The 17,985-nt window shown below is 36.8% G+C and overlaps 1 long non-coding RNA gene across 1 annotated transcript in view; it reads right to left on the bottom strand.

Moving 5' to 3' along the window:
• LOC130541288 (uncharacterized) overlaps positions 1-17,678 on the bottom strand; it is a 140,260-nt gene extending 122,582 nt beyond the window's left edge. Inside the window, exon 1 of the long non-coding RNA XR_008955326.2 lies at positions 17,245-17,678. This is a non-coding gene — a long non-coding RNA (uncharacterized LOC130541288). The remainder of the gene's footprint in view (positions 1-17,244) is intronic.
• Positions 17,679-17,985: the final 307 nt, after the last annotated feature.

Genomic DNA, 17,985 nt, shown 5'->3' with positions numbered 1-17,985 from the left:
TTTATATATGTCTACCACTGAAACTAACAATTTTAATTTATATATGTCTACCATTGCCTTAGGTTAACCCTTCACCCTTGGCAGTCCTCAGTCTCTCACCTGCACTTCTGTATCAGCCTCTACTTTGTCCCCTTTATTCTAGTGCTCCACTTCCTTTTCCTTCTTCCCACTCCATGTTATTCATCCTCCGTAAAGCAGTCAGAGTGTTCCATCTAAAACACAAACCTAAATGGGTGACTCCCTTAGGAACTCCCAATGGTTTCCCCTCACTTATGGAAGTAAGTGAGCTCATAGCGTGATTTACAAACTTTAGGTCTCTTGTACGGCATCCAAGCTTTTACTTTATTATTTTCTTTTCCTCCAGGAAGGTATCCTTGTATCCCAAGTTAGGCAAAATATCATGCAGTTTGCCCACACACAGTCTATGATTTCCTCTCATTGATCACTTCTATATGGTATTGAAATCATTCTTGAGGATGTCTTCTCCTCTTTACCGCAAGCTTCTAAATTGTTATGATGGCTTGCTCATCTTTGCACATTAAGGGCCTGATCCTTAGTAGGTTCTTAATGTTTCATGGAACTGTTGAACTTTATTTATTTTTTCTCAATATTTCTCTCTTCCTTTCTACCATCAAGAAATAAAAGGAAAGAAGATTCTGTCTCTTACATTTTCCATACTTTTGGAAATACCACAGCTCTGTGTCTATCATTTTCCACTATTCTATTTCAGGAATTGGGATGCTGGGGCAAAAACACCTTACGAAAGTCCCATAATGCAAATCTTTGTGAAAAATTGGTCATCTACAGATCATTCTGAAGATCCAGAACCAAACTTAGAAAGAATTGAGCAAGCTCAGGGAATCTGAATTTGCCCAGAAAAAGCAAAACTAATAAGCAAACGAAACCCATTACAGGTAAGGAGGAGAGGAAGATATAGTCTTCTCTGAGGCTAGACCAATTTAGATGACCTCTAAAGCTGTGCTGTCCAACATGGAAGCCACTAGCCACATATGGTTATTGACCACATGAAATGTGGCTTCTACTGAAATGAGACATGCTCAAACTGTAAAACACACCATCTTCAAAAGACTTAGTACAAATAATGAAAAATACCTCACTAATAATATTCTAATATTTATTATATGCTGAAATGATACCATTTTGTATATATTGGGTTAAATCAGATATAAGATTGAAATAAATTTTACCTATTTATTGTTACTTTTCTTACTGTGGCTGCTAGAAAATTTAAAACTATATATACGGCCTACATTGTATTTCTATTGGACAGCTCTAGAAGATGGAATAACACCCTATAATTATGTCTTCTAAGAGGATTTGAAACACGGAATACATATCTTCAGTCAAAATCCCTGAGATGCTCCTTTGGGAATCTAATATCTTGTTTAGGCAGGGTCACTGAAGAACCAACTTGTATACTTAGGAGTTCCTACAGCTAAGTGTGAAGAAAAACCAACCTCCACAAGTCAGGTATTAATAGCATTCTTAGGCAGATCTACTTCTAATTTCTCCTTTTGGGGAGACCTGGGATTCAGTTGAACAGTCACATGTTCCCCATGGCTGAGTCACTTCCAATGGGGTATGAACAATGGTTGGGCAACTACTGAACGTCTGCTAAGCCAGCATGTGGCTAATTGGCCATATGCCCAGATTATTACAGCTCCCTTTGGGTCAGTAACAATCCTGGTTCTTGGGTGAATAACAGCTCACCTCTCTGAGGTGAATTAACTCTTTCAGGGCACTAGGGCACTATTTAGAACACTGGAAAAAAAAGTAATTTATTCAATGACCCTCTAAGGATACCCTGGAGTGCAGAGAGGAAGCTCAGCAATTTGAAGCTCACATAGCAATTCTGCAAAGCCAATTAGGGGAACAAGACAAATTAGACGGAAGTGGGCAAAGTCCAATTGAGATATAAAGACAGTTTATGTGAGCAGGATGTAATTGCCTAAGTGGGAATTTGGCTAAGAAAATGAGGCTTTTCTGAGAAGGACTTTGGAAGGAAAGAATAAAGCATGGTAAGAACTCAGTTCTATACAAAAACAGTTTGTATGCTTTCTACTTTAAAAATAACATTTTCAAAGTGTTGAGGATTTTCTGCATTTTTCCACTTTATTTGAGCTACTACACCCCATTTTTGAATACTAAACTGGAAGTCAGGAAACTTGGCTTCAAACCACAGTGCTACTGTTAACTAACCATGTAACCTTGGGCAGGTTTCTTTCCCTTTATGGTTCTTATTTTCCCCATTTATTACATGATGTTAGAGATTGTGTTGAGATACAGATGCTTTTAGACAAGATTAGGTGGAAGGACCCAGGAATGCCCAATCCTACCCTAGACCAGAGCCACTGGTAGGGAGATATATAAGCAAGGAATGATAGCCCAAGGAACAGACAAGCACTTTACTGTTAGCTGGGCTTTTTGTCCCAAAGTCCAAAAATAGCTCCGGTAAACTGGGCTAGAGCATATAGCCCAAGTTTCCATATGCCTGAAACCCTAAAGCAGAATTTTACCACACTCTTACTGGCTGCAGGAAGGAAATGAAGAGAGTGCAAGTGATTTGTTTTGCTTTTTAAAAAAATAGGCTTTTGGTATATCCCTTCCTTGTGTTACAAGAGAGATCTAATGCACAGTGGATGCATTTCTGCATTCCTCATTTCTGCATGTTACCAGATGGCCTCATTAGACTCATCAGCCTTAGCTGATTAGGTCTCCTTCTTGAGGAGGAGTGAGAAAGTGGTGGGGGAGTTCGTCAGGGAGGAGAGATATGGAGAGTTTTTCTTTTTCAGAAGACTCCTGTTTCTTCTACTTCTACTGCTATATCATTATGCTTTCTTCATGAAAGTCTGAGACCCTTTGCTTTTACCTTAGTTATTAGGCCGTCTTCTATTTTGCATTTTTAAGACAGAACAGAAAAATTTCCTGTTGATTGCTTGCTTTTCTTACCTAGGCATTTTTTGAAATCTTTTGAGAAAGCTTACTAAAGACCCCTATCTTGATAATTTAGATTAATAGCTCCTTTGACAATCAAGCAATAATAATGATATTCATCACTATCACTCATGCAGTACTTATTATGTGTCAGATGCCATTCTAAGTGCCACAACATATCAATGCATTTAATCCTTACAACAAGCCTAGGACGTGTTTTAATTATAATTGGCATTTCTATTTTACTGATACGAATACTGAGGCACAGAGAGGTGAAGCAACTTGTGCCAGGTGTCATGGATAATGGGTAGCAGAGTCAGGATCTAAACCCAGAGTCATGGCACTTAGCCACCAGTTATACTGTTATTCAGTGTCAGTTTTATCCCTTTGGTTATACATTTTAATCACCTAATAGTTTCCATTTATAGAAAAAAATAGATTTAGAAGTTTAAAATCCCACTTTCATATTAATTTAATTCACATAAAGTGCTTCCAGTTGTATGTAAACAGCTTATACACAAGTGAACAGTGATTATTAAAGTGCTGTAATTAAGAACACATGAACATATTTATATTTGTTGTAGCTAATGTTTTAATTGCATAATAAAATTTTGATAATACACTGTAGTAATTATAAAACATCTGAAAGTTTTATTTTATGCAAAAATGTAGTATAATCATGGAAGTCTAATGATGTTTAGTGCCTCTATTTTCACCAACTTTTTTTCAGACAGGCAGAGATATAACATGCAAGTCACTCACTCAAAATTAAGCATAACATGCATCACTGACCTATGCCATGTTCTTGTCATTCGTTAAGTTGCAAAATTCAGCAACTTACAATGAGTATTACTACTATTGTACTGGTGAGTTAATATGATTTGTGAAAAAAATCATCCCTTAGATGCCTAGCAGAGGGATGACACACTTCAGGGACTTGTTTTGGTAAAGGATTTTCATTTACTATACCTCTTAAGTGAGAAATTCTGAGGCCCTTACATCAGCCAGTGGCAGTGTGGCACACAAAAGGGCAGCAGTTTGAGTGTCAAGTGTTCTAAATAATGCAGCAGGTAACTACCTCATCAGGGTTTCAAAATCCCTTAATGCTTATTTGAATTTTTCTTTACAAACACTTACCTAATACAAACCTTCCATTTCTGTCACAATTAAATGCAAAAAGCTTGTGATTTGGATTCTGAAATCAGAACCTTATCCTCCTAGCTCTTTTCACCCACATAGTTTATAAACACTAAACATTGTTTTTATCTTCTCTGACTTGAAAGATTATCCTGAACAGGAGTAGAAATGTAAGGCCTCTGTGAGTCACATTTTCTATAATGATTTTGAAAAAATATCTGCAACTTCCTTTCCCACGTGTGACTTGATTACATGCTGCTTTGTCATCTAGGTTGAATATGCATTGTGGGTGTAAAAATAAGTATCCTGACATAAGCAAAAGGCTTATTTTTCAAATACCATCATTTTCTTATTTTCTGTATAATTTTTGTTGTCACCCCTGGGCCTCCATTTTTACTTTACTTTTTATTTTCTTGTCTTACTTTTCTCTGTTTTTAAAATCTTATTTCGGTCTTTCCCTTCCTCACTCTTTTATTTCTGTAATTCATCATTTTAAAGGAATACCCTGTGGGTTGGAGGTTAAGAGGAATGGAGGGTGAGTGAGAAGAATGGGCAGAGGGAGGTAGCAATATATTTTAATTGTCACCATCTAGTAGAAGCAGTGAGACATCACCTTTTCAATGCTGAAACGCTGCAAACCAAAAGCAATTCTGGCTACAAAACTGCAGCTAAAATTGCCACATTAGCTAAATGAATAAAAAAGCAAGATCCAAGTATATGTTGCTTATCAGTGACTCAACTTCAACTTAAAGGACTCTCATAGTCTGAAAGTGAAGGGATGGAAAAAATATGCAAATGAAGACAAAACGAGAGCAAAAGTAGCTACACTTATTTCAGAAAATAAACTTCAGGTCAAAAACTGTAAAAAGAGACAAAGAATGTCATTAAATAGTGATAAATGAGTCAATTTATCAAGAGGATTTAACAATTTTAAGTATATATGTGCCCAACATCAGAGCACCTAAATATATAAAGCAAATATTAAAAGATCTAAAGGAGACACAGACTGCAACACAGTGGTAGGAAATTTGAACATCCCACTTTCAACATTGGACAGATCATCTAGGCTGTAAGTCAATAAGGAACCATTGGACATGAACTATACTTTAGACCAAATGGACTTAATAGACGTATACAAAATATTCCACCCAACAGCAACAGGATACACATTTTTTCAAGTGCTCATGGAAAATTCTCCAAGATAGATCATATATTAGGCCATAAAACAAGTCGTAACAAATTTAAGAAGATCAAAATCATATCAAATTTCTTTTCCAATCACAATGGTATAAAATTAGAAATCAATAAAATGAATTATGGACAATTAACAGTGGAAGTTAAATAATATGCTCCCAAAAAAAACTACTGGGATAAAGAAGAAATAAAGGGAGAAATTTTAAAAATATCTTGAGACAAATAAAAACGGAAACACAACATACCAAAACTTACTAGATGCAGCAAAAGAAGTTCTAATAAATAGGTTTATAATAATATATGCTTACATCAAGAAAGATGAAAAATATCAAATAAACAACCTAACATTATATCTCAAGAGACTAGAAAAATAAGAACCAACTAATCCCAAAGACAGCTGAAATGAAAGAGGAGACATTACAATGATAATACAGGAAGTCTCATAAGAGACTAATATGAACGATTATATGCCGAAAAACTCAACAATCTCAAGAAAAGAATACATTCCCTGAAACATATAACCTACTGAGACTGAATCATAAAGAAATTGGAAATCTGAACAAATAATTAATAAGGATATTGAATTAATAATTGAAAAAAAGCCAGTGAACAGATGTCTTCACAGCTGAATTGTACCAAGCATTTAAAGAACCAATACCAATCTTTCTCAAACTTTTCCATGAAACTAAAGAGGAGAGAATATTTCAAAACTAATTTTATGAGGCCAGCATTATCCTGATAACAAAGCTAGCAAATAAACTAAAAAGAAGGAAAACTAGAGGTCAATATCTTGATGAAGATAGATGCAAAAATTCTCAATAAAATACTAGCAACCCGGCCAGGCACTGTGGCTCACGTTTGTAATCCCAGCACTTTGGGAGGCCAAGGAGGATGGATCACAAAGTCAGGAGTTTGAGACCAGCCTGACCAACTGGCGAAACCCCATCTCTAGTAAAAATACAAATATTAGTCTGGCGTGGTGGTGCATGCCTGCAATCCCAGCTATTCGGAAGGCTGAAGGGAGGAGAATCACTTGAACCCGGGAGGCGGAGGTTGCAGTGAGCCGAGATCACACGACTGCATTCCAGCCTGGGTGACAGAGTGAGACTCCATCTCAAAAATAAATAAATAAATAAAAATAAGAGCAAACCATATGCAATTGTACATTAAAAGAATCATTCACCACAATTACGTGGGTTTTATCCCTGGAATGTGAAGTTGGTTGAATATATGCAAATCAATAAATGTAACTCATCATATTAAAAGAATGAAGAACAAAAAGCATATGATCTTCTCAATAGATGCAGAAGAAGCATTTGCCAAAATTCAACATCATTCCATGATAAAAAGTCTCAACAAATTAGGTATAGAAGGAATGTTCCTCTGTGCAATAAAGGTCATGTATAAGCCCATAGCTAACATCATATTCGATACTGAAAATTTGAAGGCTTCTCCTTTAAGGTCAAGAACAAGACAAGAATTCCTACTTTCTCCACTTCTTTGTGACACAGTGTAATACTAGAAGTCTTAGCCACAGCAATTAGACAAGAGGAAAAAAATAAAAGGCATCCAACTAGAAAAGAATGAAGTGAAATTGTCTGTTTACTAACAACATGCTCTTGTATGTAGAAAATTCTAAAGACCCCGCCAAGAAAGTGTTAGAATTGTTCAATGAATTCAGTAAAGTTGCAGAATACAAAAGCAATATACTAAAATTAGTAGCATTTCTGTACATTAACAAAGTACCATCTGAAAAAAATAAGAAAACAATTTAATTTACAATAGCGTAAAAAATACTTAGCAGTAAATTTAACCAAGAAAGTGAAAAATATAAATACTGAAAACGATAAAATGTTGATTAAAGAAATTAAAGGTGATACAAATAATAGAAAGATATTTTATGTTCATGGATTGGAAAAAAATGTTAAAATGTTCGTACCAAAATTCTTTACAGATTCAGTGCAATCCCTAGCGTAGTTCCAATGTCATTTTTCACAGTAATAAAAAATTCTAAAATTTCTATGAAACCACAAAAATCCTGAATAGCCAAAGCAATCTTGACCAAAAATAACAAAGGGGGTGACATTACACTATGGGATTTCAAAAAATATATATATATATTTATATATATTATGATGTATGTTATATATATTTATATATCATATATTTATATATACTTATATACATATATACTTATATATAATACATACTTATATATAATAATGTATATTATACACATTATAATGTATAAGTATATATTATAGTATATATACTTCAATATTATAATGTATATTATAATAATGTATATTGTATAATGTATATAATAAATTATATATACGTATATATAATGTATATACATATATACGTATATATGTATACACATATATACGTATATATGTATACATCTATATATGTATGTATATATAATGTATAATGTATATTATATAATGTATATTATAATGTATGTTATATAATGTATATTATAATGTATATTACATATACAGTATATGTAATGTATATTATAATGTATATTACATATACAGTATATGTAATGTATATTATAATGTATATTACATATACAGTATATGTAATGTATATTATATATACAGCATATGTAATGTATATTATATACTATATATAATATACATGTATATATAATATATACATAATACATATATAATATAATATGTATATTATATATACATAATATTACATAATTATATGTAATGATGTAATATTACATACATGTATGTGTGTACATGTAATATTACATACATAATTACATACATGTAATTATGTAATATTACATACATATGTAATACATATTGCATAATATGCAATATATACATGTATGTATAATATACATACATGTATATATAATGTAATGTATATACATGTGTACATGTACATATCATATACATGTATATATTATAATATATACATGTATATTATATATTATTTATATTATATATATTATTTTAATATAATAAATATATATTATTTATATAAATATTTATATAAGTAATACATAATAAATATATATTTATATTATATATATTTATGTAATATATAATATATATTTTATATTATATGTTATATAAATACATATTATATATAAATATATACAATATATTATATTGTCATAGATATATATAATATATACATTACACATATTATATATTATAATGTGTAATATATATTATATATTATAATGTGTAATATAGATTATATACATTATACATGTATATGTATATAATATATACATATACATTATAATATATGTGAGCATATGTAAGTATATATTATATATACTTGTATATTATAATATACAAGTATATATAAAGTATATACTTTATATAGACATTATAATATATAAGTATATATAAAGTATATTTAATATACGTTATAATATATATATTATAAAACTACAGGTATCATAATAGACAGTACTCGCATAAAAACAGACATATCTGCCAACAGTTTAGAGAGCCCAGAAATAAACCCACACATATACAGTCAATTGATTTTGTGTTTTCTTTTCTTATTTTACATGTTATGTGACATGGCAAAAGTCAATTAATTTTCTACAAAAGTGCCAATAGCATACAATGGGGAAAGGACCATCTTTTCAATAAATAGTATTGGGAAACTGGATGTCTACATGAAGAAGAATCAAAATGGTCCCCTGTGTCACCCATTACACTAGAATCAAGTCAATATGGATTAAAGACTTAATTGTAAAAGCTGAAACTATAAAACTACTAGAAGAAAACAGAAGAAAAGCTCCATGACATTTGTCTTAGTAGGTATTTCTTGGATATGACCCGAAACACGTAAGCAATGACAGCAAAATTAGACAAATGGGATTGCATCAAACTGGAAACCTTTTGCACAGCAAGGGAAACAATTAATAAAGAGAGAATCCACAGATTGGGAGAAAAATATTGACAAATCATACATTGGATAAGGGGCTAATATCCAAAAATATGCAAGAAACTCAACATACTCAATAAGAAGAAAACAAATCACCTGATTTTAAAAATACTGAAGGACCTAAATAGACATTTCTCAAAAAAACAAAAACAAAATAAAACAAACAAACAAAAATACAAATGGCCAAAATGATGGCAACAGTGACTCACGTGGTGCTGCCACTGCGAAGATGCTGGCTGCAGCAGGGGAGGTGTGGCTGGGGCTGCAAGCTCCAGGAAACCAGAGGGAGCCAGGAACAGGCAGGAGCCCTGCCCTCCTGAGCATAGGAGCAGCTGCCCAGCTGTGACTATGCACCCAGGCATCTCTGCATTCTTGGGGGTCTGGGACGCTCCCCTGACCCTGCAGGCTCAGAAGTGCCTGCTCCTGTTGCTGGGCCTCTCTCTGCTCCCTGCACCTTCTCCAATTTTGTGACAAAGTTGAGGCCAAGCCCTGGCAATGTCATGGCTGGGCCAGGTGTGCACACACTTGGAGTAGTGCTGACATGCCAGCCCCTGCCACCTTGTCCCCCTCCAGACTTTGGGCACCAGTGAGCATGGGAGAGAGGCCAAGGGGAGGCTGAGGGCAGCTTGGCATGGGTCTCCAGGTGCCCCTCAACACAAACAGCCTGGGTGCCATGGGTGCTGTGGGGGCGGGTTGATGATGGCAAGAGGCAGACACACTTCTGGGCAGAAAGGTGTGTGTCCCTGGTGAAGCCCCACCTTCAAGCCAGGGATGGCCTGCACCCTGGGGGCCAGGCTGTCAGTTCTGGGTGGAGTCCATAGGGGGAGTGCGAACTTATGGTGATTTTTCTGGGCCCGCACATGGCTGCCCAGGGACCAATTGGCATGCACTTCCTCCCTTCTGAAACCCATAAAAACCCCAAATTCAGCCAGACTCACAGAGACGAGAGGACAACCTGCCAGCAGATAGGAGGTAACCACTTCGGGCTTCCTCACCACTGAGGACTGCACACTCATCATGATGACCTGCCTGCAGAAAGGAGGTACCCACACCAGGTCTCCTCTCTGCTGAGGCCAGCACTCATTGGGGTGACCTGTCTAAAGAAAGGAGCTACTGACTTTGAGTCTCCTGAGAGCTGTTTTGTTGCTCAATAAAGCACCTCTTCACCTTGCTCACCCTCCAGTTGTCCATATACCTCATTCTTCCTGGACATGGGACAAGAACTTGGGACCCACTGAATGGTGGGACTGAAAGAGCTTTAACAAAAACAGGGCTGAAACATTCCTCCCAACTCACCACATTGAGGGTGATAAGAAGGAGAGAAGAGCTGCGGCGCTTCCAGAAGCCCAGACATAGGGGTTCCCTGAGCCAGGGCTGTGACACCTTATTTGGGGCTCTGTGGTTTCTGGCATCTCCAAGCTTCTGGGCACCACTGCATCCCCTTTGTCCAGATGGAGGTGCCCACAGCAGAAGGCACTTGTGGTGCATCTGGTCCAGCTGCAGCCTTGCACAGAGCTGGCACCTGTGCCAACATCTGGAGCTGCCTGCTCCGCTGCATCTGGCATGCCTGGCTGTGTGCAGTGGCAGGACCCTGTGCTCACTCACACACCCCTCACACCCTGCACCTAGCTCTCCCTTGGCAGGTGTGGGATCTCGGCCAGTAGTGCAAGCTGAGTGCTGCTTGCCAGGCTGAGTGGGCAGAACAAGCCCAGTGGGCCTGAGCAAAACTTGGGCAAAGGTGCCACCAGCCACAGAGGTTTCTGGCTGGTGAAACGACACTCCAAGGATCCTGTGACAGATGTATGAAAATATCCTCAACATCATTAATCATCAGAGAAATGCAAATTAAATCCCCAATGAAGCATCATCTCATACTAGATTGAGTTTTATTAAAAAGTTGAAAGACAACAAAGGTCAGTTAAAGATGTGCAGAAATTGTGGTATCGTAAATTAGTACAGTCATGGCAAACAGTATAAAGGTTCCTCAAAAAACTAAACATAGAATTATCACATGATCCAGCAATCCCACTTCTGGGTATATACCCAAAGAAATTGAAATCGGCATGTTCATTGCAGCATTATTCACAGTAGTCAAGATATGGAAACAACCTAAGTGTCTAACAAGAGATGAATGGATTTTAAAAATGTGGCATATATACACAATGGAATACTCCTCAGCCAACTGGCATATAGCAGCTGTTCAGTATCTGTACATGTAATCTAAATGTTACGAAATTTCTGCCATACTATTCCTGTGGTAGTGAATGTTTCACAAGATCTGATGGTTTTATAAGGGGTTTCCACTTTCGCTTCTGTCTCATTTTCCTTCTTGCCTGCTGCCATGTAAGGAAGTCCCTTGCTCTTCCGCCATGATTGTGAGTCCTCCTAGCCATGTGGAACTGTGAGTCAATTAAATCTCTTTCATTTATAAGTTACCCAGTCTCAGGTGTGTCTTTATTAACAGCATTAGAACAGACTAATACAATTTGCATTCTCAACATAATCAACTTGTTCAAACCTCCCTCTTATAAAAATAACCACATCCCTGGGTCCTACCTCCTCTAGGAGCTGTCCCCCCTCTTTTTCCTCTTGCTTGCTTCCTCTTCATGGCATCACTTTCTCCTCTCTTTCTTCCCCCAGCACGCTGCCATCAGTCTCTCTCATCTCAGCTTCTTCCTTGAAACTACTTCTTTATTTAGGTGATCTTTCTTCAATCTTTATGTTAATTTACTTCTCTGTAGTTCTCAAATATCTTAAATGACTTTGACTTTCTTGAAATTCTTTCTCTTTTTTCTGTAAAGTATTCTTCTCTTCTTGGGCTTTTCTGAATGTGTTTTTAAAGTTGGCTGTATAGATTTACATTCCTTCAATAGTAGTTATGCATGTGTTTTTTCCTAATATGCTTTCCTGGAGCTGTTTCTCTTCAAATATTTTCCCTAGATATCTTCCACATACATAAATTTAATAATCTTTTTCACTCCAGTGACTTTAAAATCCATATCACAGCCCAAATCTCTTTAATAAGCTCCAGGCCAGCATTCAACACAATATATTTATTTTCTTCCCCCCAAATTACCCCTCCTCTTTCTTCTCTTATTTTTGGCTAGGGTCAATAATATCTCGTCTAGTTACCTTTACAAAAAAAAGCAAATCTGAGACCAGATTTTGTATTTGAGTATTCCTTCTCATTCACCTTCTCCATAGAATTTGTCTTGAGTTGAATTTGATTCTACTGCTTTAGTATCTGTAGAATCTTCTCTCCTACAGTGACTGACTCAGTTGAGGTCTTCACCTTTACTATATCAGTCTTCTAATTTATCTCCCTGTGTCCATTTTGTATTCATTTCAATTCTTCTTCATTTCTCATTCTAAAAGACTACGACCATGTCAGTACCTTGCTTAAAAGCCTTTTACAATTCCTCATGACACACAGAGTTAGATTTGGGTGTCTGGCATGTCAATGAGTCCTTTGTAATGTGACATCACCTCACCAAGTCCCACCCGACTCCATCTGACTCTCCCCCTTGTCCTGTACTTTCCCAATCCCATCAGGAGGACAAGTTCACATACTGGTGTTTTTGTCCAAGCCACATTTTCTACACTTTCTACCTGGATTCACCCCCAGGCTCATTGCCCCTTGTGCCCAAACAGACACATACTACTCATATCCTGGAAACAACTACATCTTTGGTTTTCCACCTCAGTTCAGGATTCTGGAGATCTCCTTAACATGCCAGATCTGGTTTGGATGCTGTCTTACACGATTCTGTGACACCAAATAATTTCCAGTTACATTTGTTAAATAAAAGGAGTTTGTTGTGTACAATTTTGTAATTTAAGCACCTAGGACCATAACCAGCATGTAGCAGGTGTTCAGTACCTGTAAGCGTAATATAAACCTTACAAAATTTCTGCCCTCACACAAACACCCATCACCTTTTAAGAAAAATATTTAATGGCATCATTTCTCATATAATTTTTTAGAACTCCTATTTGGCTATACTTTCTCATTCTATTCATGAGGTCTCTTAAATATATAGTTAGGCACCACATAACACCATTACTGTATATATCATGGTGGTCTCATAAGACTGTACTACTATATTTTTATTGTACTTTTCTATGTTTAGTACACAAATACTTACAATTGTGTTATAATTGCCTACAGTATTCTGTACAGTAACACGACATGCAGGCTTGTAGCCTAGAAGCAATAGGCTATACCACATAGCCTGGGTAAATCTAGCAGGCTATAACATCTATTAAGTACACTCTGTGATGTTTGCACAATGACAAAATTGCCTAATGATGTGTTTCTCAGAAGTGTATCCTCATTGTTAAGTGACACAGGACTGTATTTAAAATATTTTTGACATAAGGTTAAACACAATTAGAAGGATGAGATTTTATTTCTAAAAGCAAACTTACAAGATGGATGATTACAAAGATGTATCTTTAGAGACAACTAGAAGCCATCAATTTAATGTAAGTGTGAAATGTCTGCTAGCTTCCATCACAATGACTAAATATTTCAAATATCTATTTTCTTAAGTAATTTTTTAAAATGTGTACTTCATTTAGGTGTCAGGAAAATGTACCATTTCATTTGATTAGTGTAACTCAAATTGCTGCAAACTGCTCTCTGAACCAACACCACGCTGTTTCAGATGCGCATTAAGTAGTAAATCAGCTATATTGGAAATGCTGGGTCTCATCTTTTCAGAGGGCATGTTATGTACTTTTTCCAGAGGTGCAATAATTCTTTTACATTTCTGGAGTCTCTTTAGTAAATTGCTCCTATTTAGTAAATTATCATTGCGCTAAGTAGCCCAAAGTAATGAAAGTATTATATTAAGAAGTGTCCAAAAGTCAGATCCCTGTGGTATTCCCTAGCTTTTAGCCGCATGTATTTAGTTTTCTCTTCTTCTCCTCTCAGAGATTTCTCAGATACCTTTGCCAAACTTTTCACAAAGATCTGCCAGCATCCATTGGCCGGGCATTATGTTTTATGACCTGCTTCCGGGCTGTTTTTGGACTAAAAGACTGTCAATAATTAGAGCACAGTGAGGTGTTTAATGAAAGCATGCGATGCTGCATCCCAGGGATGAAAGCAATTGTTTGTGGCCAGAATCACACTTATGTGCATCTGTTGAATTAATTCATCTTCTATGGCATTTCTCATTATGATAAAAAAATTTATCAGCAGCCTTATAAAGAGTAGGACTGGCTCAGTTTCACTTTTAAATGTGTTGCAATCACATGCTGTGAAGTGTGATTTTAAGTATTGCTCAGAAAACAATATTATGTTAAAAAAGCTCTGTCAGGTAGAAGAAGATGCATTTTAGATATGGAAAGCTTCCTTGATGGGCAGCATAAAGTATGTGTTAGGGAAGCTTTTTTCTTAAATTAAAGCAATTTAACCTAGCCCTTTCAACGTCAGATGATTAATTCTGCTTTACTGAAAATGCACGTGTATTGAATCTGCTCAAATATGACAGCATGTGTTTTCTAATCTCTGGACATACACATATTAACACATTTTAACTGCCTTGTAGTATGACATTTTAGCCTACATGGTTTTAGAAACAGTCCTTGCTACATGCTTCACCAATTGCAACTTGCAGATTGAATGGTCCTTTGAAAGCACTACCAAAAATATTTATGCAAATGAGTGATCTGTTCACATTACATCTGCTAATGCTATCTTATGGCAGAGCAAACAAATAGTTCAGACATCACATCACTGCACACGAGAACAGTAAGGGGCACTCTGGTGGGGTGTAGAACATCGTTTAGAATTGCATCAGTGATTGTCTTTGAGGAGCTAACCTGTCTTTTCAGAGACATATTTCTTGACAGCCTGTCACAGGGAGAGCTATGGATGTTCAGTGAACAAAGAATAATGCTAACATTGTATATGTTAAAAAGCCACAAACTTTAGTCTCAACAGCTTCTGACAAAATGTAAACATTTCCTTAGGGCTAATAGAATTTTGGAAAAAAAGAAGGATCACAAGAGATAAACACACTGACAATTGCAAAAAAAAAAGATTATCGCGTATAATTTATAACATTATTTATAATGAATCTCACAGCTGTTCTAAAATGATGACTGGGAAATTTATTTTACGTCTGAAATCTAAGCAAGTATTGTAAGTTTTACCCTGATAATTTCATTTCTCATAGCTTTCTCAGCAAAAGTTTACCAGAAATTGTTTATACCTTTCTCAGTCCAATGATTATTATTTTTATTTGTGAAACAAGAAATAATTAAAATATTTTCCATTTTGATGTCAATGTGAGATGTACTTCTGCATGAATGGCTAAAAATGGCTGACCTTTTAAAGATCTGTCTTTGCAGAAAAAGATTCATTGTAGTTTTCAAAGGAAAGAAACTTAAATGGGAAATATATCTTTATGTTTTAAAGTAACTCAACAAACTTTGGAAAATAGACCAATAAATTTTTTATGATCAGTCATATCATGTCATGTCATCTTCAGAATGAGTTGATCACAGCTAAAGATACAATATTCATAGAGTCAATCTTCTCATTTCCATAGCACAGCCAATAATCTGCCAATGAAAAGGCCTTTAGTAGTCATTTGTACAGGATGCAAATGTTTCGGCTTGGCAGCTTGAAATGAAAGTTTCATTTTTAAAATCAAATAAAGATATTTAATGCTCACATGAATCAACAAATTCTAGAAGTCTTATAACATGTGCTAGCTGCATTTCCCATGAGTTAGACTAAATAAGCTGTTCATTTCTCAGCTATGTTTTTCTGCTTTTGAGATTTTTAAGATGTCATCCTATAGGCAAATAAAACAAAAAAATAAAGAGATTGCTCTGTCAACAGAACTTTCCTGTTCTGAGGCTTACACAAAGGAAGCTTAACTAGTAGCTTTAGTACTTCGTGAAGAAAAAAATTATACTCAAAAAGATGGTTGTGTTATAATTAAGAAAGTTTTTAAAAAATGTTTTTAAAATAGAAAATGGAGCATAGAGAAGTTCTAGAATTTCTTCCAGTTGCACTGCTCACTGGGAGTAGGACAGAGCTCTTTTGATTTACAGACTCCTGCTTTTCCCTACTCTTGTGTCTTCCTCTATGACAATACTAGCTTCTGCTGCAAGGAACGGATCATGTTGGGTGACCTATTGAAATTTCAGCCGCCTCCTTTCTTCTTTTTATTTCTTTCTTCTGATTCCCCAAATTCTTTTCTCCTCAACCTAATACAAATATATTACAGAATAATTGACAGTTTTAGAGCACAAACTACCACTATTATGAGTATCATGAGACCATTATTATTATTATTTTGAGACGGAGTTTTGCTCCTGTGGCACAGGCTGAGGTACAGTGGCATGATCTCCACTCACTGAAAGCTCTCTCCCCCGGGGTTCAAGCAATTCTCCTAACTCAGCCTTCCAAGTAGCTGGCATTAAAGGCACCACCAAGCCCAGCCAATTTTTAGTAGAGATGGGGTTTCACCATGTTGGCCAGGCTTGAACTCCTGACCACAGGTGACCCACCTGCCTCGGCCTCCCAAAGTGCTGCGGTTACAGGCATGAGCCACTGCGCCCAGCCGAGACCAATATTCTGCTTTGAGAATCTGCTGTGGCATAAAATAAAATTAGCTAGATTAATGTTCATAGAACCTTACAGTATTCAAGAAAGTCACTACCAACATTGCCAAATAGATTTAAGCTAAGCACAAAGGGAAAAATATAGAAAAGCACAAATCACACAGTCCTGGTAATTGTCTTCTGAAAAGCTAATATAATTATCCTTATAGGTATATTTGAAAGGCCCTTACTGTGCAGAAGTCTGTCCTAGGAGTTAAGAAATAATAGGATTCAAGAAAAACATACTCCTCTTTCTTCGCAAGGAAATTTCAGTCTGACCAATTAGGAGTTTGTGCCACACAGCCAGCACAGTGTTCACCTAGAAAAACTAGTCCAACCAAACAGCGATTCAGGGTACTCCTGTGACTAATTTATATTCTCACTCAGCTGGGGAAAACTCACCCTGAGGACTTGAAATTGTGTCCGGAACTGGTGGGTTCTTGGTCTCACTTACTTCAAGAATGAAGCCGCGGACCCTCGCGGTGAGCGTTACAGTTCTTAAAGGCGGCGTGTCCGGAGTTTGTTCCTTCTGATGTTCAGATGTGTTCGGAGTTTTTTCCTTCTGGTGGGTTCGTGGTCTCGCTGGTTCAGGAGTGAAGCTGCAGACCTTCGCGGGGAGTGTTACAGCTCTTAAGGCAGCGCGTCGGGAGTTGTTCGTTCCTCCCGGTAGGCTCGTGGTCTCGCTGGCTTCAGGAGTGAAGCTGCGGACCTTCGAGGTGAGTGTTACAGCTCATAAAAGCAGTGTGGACCCAAAGAGTGAGCAGTAGCAAGATTTATTGCAAACAGAAAAAGAACAAAGGTCCCACAGCTTGGAAAGGGACCCCGATCAGGTTGCCACGGCTGGCTCAGGCAGCCTGCTTTTATTCTCTTACCTGGCCCCACCCACATCCTGCTGATTGGTAGAGCCGAGTGGTCTGTTTTGACAGGGCGCTGATTGGTGCGTTTACAATCCCTGAGCTAGACACAAAGATTCTCCACGTCCCCACCAGACTCAGGAGTCCAGCTGGCTTCACCCAGTGGATCCCGCACGGGGGCTGCAGGTGGAGCTGCCTGCCAGTCCCGCGCCCTGCGCCTGCACTTCTCAGCCCTTGGGTGGTCGATGGGACTGGGCGCCGTGGAGCAGGGGGCGGCGCTCATCGCGGA

This window comes from Pan paniscus, chromosome 13 (assembly GCF_029289425.2).
Source record: "Pan paniscus chromosome 13, NHGRI_mPanPan1-v2.0_pri, whole genome shotgun sequence".
NCBI lineage: Eukaryota > Metazoa > Chordata > Mammalia > Primates > Hominidae > Pan > Pan paniscus.
The sequence above is the reverse complement of the archived record's forward strand: the minus strand, read 5'-3'. Positions and strand labels throughout refer to the sequence as shown.